Genomic DNA, 6,001 nt, shown 5'->3' with positions numbered 1-6,001 from the left:
ACCACTGACCTCTGTGAGAACTAACCAGAGTCCCGTTACAAACATCCTGGTCTCCTCCAAGGACCCCTAATTTGAAGTCCTCTCACTAGACTTAGCTTCTTAAAGTCGCTACACCACCATGCAAGTCTTCCAAAGCAAGAACCTTTGGCAGGTGTGGACTGGTAACGCCATCCACGGCTCCCTGGGAAGAGCTAGCATGTTCATTCATTATCAAGACTGTCAACCAAATCACCCCGAGAGCTGGCCTGGTTGCCTTGAACCTGCATGGTGCTCAGAATCCAATCTCAAGTGAACATGTAAAGCTCTAAGCATCCCTCCGGTGGTACAGTGGAGGCAAATCCTTACTTCCTTTCAAGAAAACCCCAATGGGCTGCTTTCTTGAGAGAGACCCGGGGGAAGAGTGATCCCTTTGTCAGAGCCCTATGGTCAATATGGTCAGTGTGGTGCCAGCCATACCACAGTTTTTCCCTGAGCAGGGCAGCAGGTGGCTGGGAGGCCCTGGTTCCTGGCAGGCTGGTACAGGTCCTAGAGTTCGATCCCTAACACCACATAAACTGGGTGTGATAGAATATACCTACAAAGACTGGAACTCAGTGCTGGTGGGGTTCAGTGCACCCCAGTGTGGCCCTCACCATCCATGCCACAGAGAACAGGGCTCCACTGCAGTGACCTCACTACATCAAAGAATCTACATTCGGTCTGATTTCCCAGCTAAGAAATCTGAGAACCACTGATACCTAGGGAGGTTAGGGAAGACCTGGAGAAACTTGGAGATGAGTGGGCAGGGGCGGTCACACTGCAGCAGCACCCACCCAACCCCCGCATGCTGTGATCCAGGCCCCTTGTGCTCACACAGATGTGAGCATCCAGTCCTGAAGTGGGTGCTTTTATTGTAACCTCCATTTTCCAGATGAGGACACGAGATACAGAAGGGTCGAGTCACTGGACTGGGGCCACATGGGGGAATATGGCAGTTAAGAGTCCAACCAGATTCGGAAGAAAACATATGTTTGTATATACTGAGAAATCATGCAAGTGAAGGTGGAGAAGGTCTGTGAGGCCAAACTGTGGACATCTTTGAACGGTAATCTAAAGTAAAATCGGACTTCATGCAGTGAGCAGTGGTGAAAAATCGACAACATTTTAGTTACCGATTCATCTACAGCTGTCACGTAATGGACTGTGTGCCCAGTGTCGTGTGAGGGGGGAGAGGTCAGCTGTGCCAGCCACCAATGACTGTCCAGGCTCTCCGAGGCTGATTCAGAAGTTGTTCAGTCTCGTCTCCATCCTCTGGGAGAGCGGGAAGGCTGTTTGGTTTGGCCAGTAGTGAGCCCCAGGCAGAGGCAAGAACCATTCTCAGGGGGGAAATACGTGCCTGGAACTGCTTCATCCCCCTTCCTCTGCACCCTGCTTTGCCCAGGGAGGGAGCTTTTTAGACTTAACTTTTCTCAGTGCCTTCTAAAGATAGCTGTTCTTTTAGCTAGTGTTCACACGCACACACGTACACACACACACATACACACACACATGCACATGCACACACAGCAATACCATTATGCATGTTTTAAGCTGACAAATCAAGTCACATACATCGTCTCGGTCCATTCCCCAGAAATCAATCACAAGTATTGTCGTCCCTTGGGTCTCCTCCCAACTCTCCCTGATTTTTGCATAGTACAGGTATGAATGTCTTCCTCCTGCTCTTACACACGTGACAGCACGACATCTGACTTTCCTGGACATCCTGTTGGACGCTTGTCTGTATCTTAGTCTTTAAAATGGCCCCTCACTGTCTCACTGTTTTCCCTTGTGCCTCAGTTTGCACCTCTCCCTTACCGAGGAGCCCAACCGTCTCCAATGCTGTGGAGTTTTTTTTTCTCTCTTAGAAACAACACCGAGGTACACATGTCTGAGCGCTCAGCTTGTTCCGCTGATCTTCCCTCTTTTAGTTGTCACTGCATCCATGCTGAAAAACTCGCTCCTTGTGTGCTCACCACAAGTATTGCCCATAGAGATGAGCGATCAAGGGATCTGGCCAGCTGACACAGATGTGTGATTGCGGACAGGCACTGAATCGAGTCAGGCACTCGGAGGAAACCAACACTGCAAGGCAATGACTCTGACCCAAAAAACTGGGCCAATGGAAAAGCCAATGGCTACAGACTATCAGAGAGGCCTAAAGAGTGTAAATCATCAGGAATAAAATTGGGAAGCTCTGGGGCTTTCTAAAGAGGAGCATGAGAACGGCCAGGCCATCTCTGTGTGTGAGCCCTTGGCCATTTAGCTTTCTCATACCCTGGATAATGCAAGTCCCCGAAGAAAATCTCCCTCACCCAGATTGTTCTGTCTTCCAAATACATGTGCTTGATTCATCTGGGCACAGCTGGTTTGTTTCTTCATGGTATGAGGCTTTGCTTTAGGGAGGAAATAGCATTTGCCAGCCTTCTGATGTTCCTCTGTAGTGCCACAAAGAGAACAGAGAGTTAAAACTGTCAACAAAGTATCTTCCAGCAAAATCAAACCACATAAACCTCAGAGGTGTTTAAACACAGTTTTTTTCCTCCGTGCACAGTGGGGATTGTAAAATGGGTGGGAAGGAGAGCTGGGAGGATGTCAGTCCTGCCTGTTTCTTTCCAGCACATAGTTGTACTTTTGGTTTCTCTTGGACTGATTTTATTTGAAACAGAAAGTGAAGACCCACTTCTTGCTTCCCCATTCTAGCCACCCTTGACTGAATTCACAAGGGAACAGGAATGCTTCCTCCCAGCCTCGTGACTTACATACTTCTGGAGGGCGGGCTGAGAACTTGTTCTCAGTGGGGAAAAGGTTAGACAGAGCCTCTAAAAGACTGACTCTGCCCTTGAGTCTCTTCCAAATGGCATAAATAATGCTGACGGAAGCTTCCGGAAGGCAGGGTGTAGAGGATGCAGGTCGATCCTAATGGGAGATGAGGAAGCAGCCGTTACAGACCCACATTCCAGGAATCAGGGATACACCAGACCACAGCAGATGGCCTAAACAAGCAGGCTCTCCTGTGTCCATAGCTTCAGCTAGTAAAGGGGCTAAGAAGTGCTGTCCATGTTTCCTCAGGTGCTTTACAACCTGGCCAGACAGAAGCTCAGGAGCCACAGGAATCCAGACCCACAACCATTAAGTGTTGAGGTTGTCCTGGGTATTTAATGAGGCCGAAAGACTCGGGAAGAGCAGGCCCTTGCCCCAGCTTCACATACCATCCGAATGGAGAGGCTCACACAGGAGGCTGCTCCCTGGGCACCCAGCCACATCCCCGCTGAGCCCATGGCTGCAGGGACTAGTAGCTGAGGTTGTTCCAGTGGCTCATCCTAACACAGTCTTACTGGACGTTTGAGGTTTGCCTCTATTACCTCAGCCATGAAATGGGGATAGGGATGCCCCTGAGACGTGTGCAGTGCTTCACTTAGAGCCCAAGAATGGATTCAAAGCCAGTGTCATACCTGTCACCCGGGACCAGTGCCTCCCACATTGAGTCTGCCTTCCCTGGGGGCCCCTTCAGCACAGTGTCAACAGGGACTGTTTCACTAATATCTCCCTGGGAGCTGGACATGTGCCACGTACCTAGGAAGCATTTATGGGTCTTACCAAAAGAGTCTGGGATGCTGCCCCAGTTAGAGAATGTGAGGAGGTGTGCCTTGGCCCTCTCACACTTCTGCTCTCCCTGGCTCTTAGAATCTGGAAAAAGGCACATCAGAACCCCTCCAGCCCCAGAGACAGGGTTCCCTCTTGGACAAGAAGGGAGAGAAAAGCTGTAACAGCTGCCCCATGAGATTTCCCCTAGGGCTGGGCCAGGTGAACCCACCAGTCATCAACCCCATCCTAGACTCACAGGTATCCATTCAGCAAACACACTGGTCGCCAGTCACCACTGTCTGTGTGCCCTGTCTATCAGAGAGGGGCTAGGAAATCGAAGTCAAAGGGATGATATTTTTTTAAAGTACGTTTATTGACAGTAAAAAAAAAAACCACATGTACATGATTGTTCTCAGAGGGTACCTTTGAAGTTATTTGATATTAATGATTACATGGTGGTGTCAGCCTCTTCGTGTGTCTGCATTAACTTCTTCCTTTGTGGACATTACAATTGTCTCCCATTAGGAGAGGCATATACTTTTCAAGAGCCCAGTAGGTGCCTGAAATCACGGAACAAAGGGATGATTCTTGCTTGAGAGCTCCTACTCCTTTCACCAGAGAGGAAGGTTGGGAGGGCAGAACCGGTGACAGAAGGCAGAGGGCCTCAGATGCTAAGGGCGTAGGTTCTGGAATGAGCACTTACATAAACCCTGGCTCTGCTCATTACCGTCACAGGACTCAAAGCCTCGGCTTGCCCTTCTATAGGATGGGGGCAATTACCATTTGCCTTGTAAGGGTCTGAAGAGTAAGAATTGTAGGTGAGGTCCCTAACAGGCCTTAAGCACTCAGTAAACAACGTTATTGATCCCACAGTGAGAAGCTAGTTTTAGGTGAAGACTGACTTCCTATGGAGCTTCCTCTGTGAGTCCCAATGACCTCTTCCCCTGGCTTCAGGCCAAGTGTCTCCTTCTACCACTGCACCTGGGACCTCTAGGGGTACCCACGCCCTTTCCCCATGTTGCCTTCAGACCATTGGGGATAGAGTATGGGTGAAACAAAGCCCCAAAGAGAAGAGGGAGAGGGAGGTAGGACAATGGCAAAGGGTGCGCACACTCTGGAAAACTGAAGGGGAAATATCGAGGGAGAGGCTATCCTGCACCAACAGAAAAGTTTCAAGGCACCATGGCAGCCACATGCAGCATGCCAAGCATCAGAAAAGGCAAGTGTGATCTAGATCAAATCCCCTTTAACATTCACAGTCATGTCAGTGACTGTGATCAGAGACCCAGAAAGAATCTCACTAACATCCTGCCATCAGAGCCACCACTACCGTCCCCGAGGGCTACAAACACCCTCAACTCCAGCTATGATGTAACTGGATTCAGTCCAGCTCAACAACCAGGGTTAAAACGGTTCTCCGTGGGAGAACATGTAAGACTTCCTTTTTTTCGCATTATTGCATTTTTTTATTTGTGAGTTTGGGGTACACATGTGCACATGGAGGCCAGAGGTCACACAAGGAGTCTTCCTCTAGTACTCTCCACCTTTAAAAACTTATCTTCATATCTATGGGTGCATCGCCTACATGTATGTCTGAATGCTACATGTGGGCGGTGCCCCTGGAGGCCAGAAGAATGAACCAGACCCCACGGGACTGGAGTTACAGATGGTTGCGAGCTGCCATGTGGGTGCTGGGAATCGAACCCAGGTCCTTTGAAAGAGCAGCTGATGCTCTTAATCTCTGAGCTTCCCTCCAGGTTCTCCTTGTTTTTGAGACAAAGTCTCCTGTTCGTCCATAAGCACACAAATGTAGCCAGGCTAGTTGGTCAGCAGGCTCCTGGATTCCTTCTGTCTCTGCCCTCACAGTAGTGGGATCACAGGCGCACCCACCATGTCCAGAGCTTTACATAAATGCTAGGCAGCCAATCTCGGGTCCCTTACTGTGCTGCAAGCACTGAGCAGTCACCATGGCCATCCCTAATGTGTAATGTGTTATATTTTTCTCCCCCCGATCCCCATGAGAACTCGTCATGAAACTATTATTTGTCTCATGATCTTCAGGCTCCGTCCGAGTTTCAGCCAGACATTGGTGACTCCATCTGCTGTGTGAGTTAGGAAGGGGACATCGAGAACCGGTGGAGGGGAGACGGAACAGCAGTTGAGAGCATCTGTCCTCTTCCAGGGACTGGGTTTGATTGCCGGCACCCACACGGGGGCTAACAACCGTGTAACTACAGTCCCAGGGATCTGATGCCCTCTTCTGACTTCCTCCTTGGGTGCCAGACATGTACACGGTGCACATACATACACGGGGCAAAACACTTACACACATTAAAAAAAACTTTTAAAAAAAAGAAAGAAAAGAAATATAACAGAAAGAAGCAGGAAGTACTAA

The sequence above is a fragment of the Rattus norvegicus genome, chromosome 1 (assembly GCF_036323735.1).
Source record: "Rattus norvegicus strain BN/NHsdMcwi chromosome 1, GRCr8, whole genome shotgun sequence".
Taxonomy (NCBI): Eukaryota; Metazoa; Chordata; class Mammalia; order Rodentia; family Muridae; genus Rattus; species Rattus norvegicus.
Note: the sequence above shows the minus strand (reverse complement) of the source record.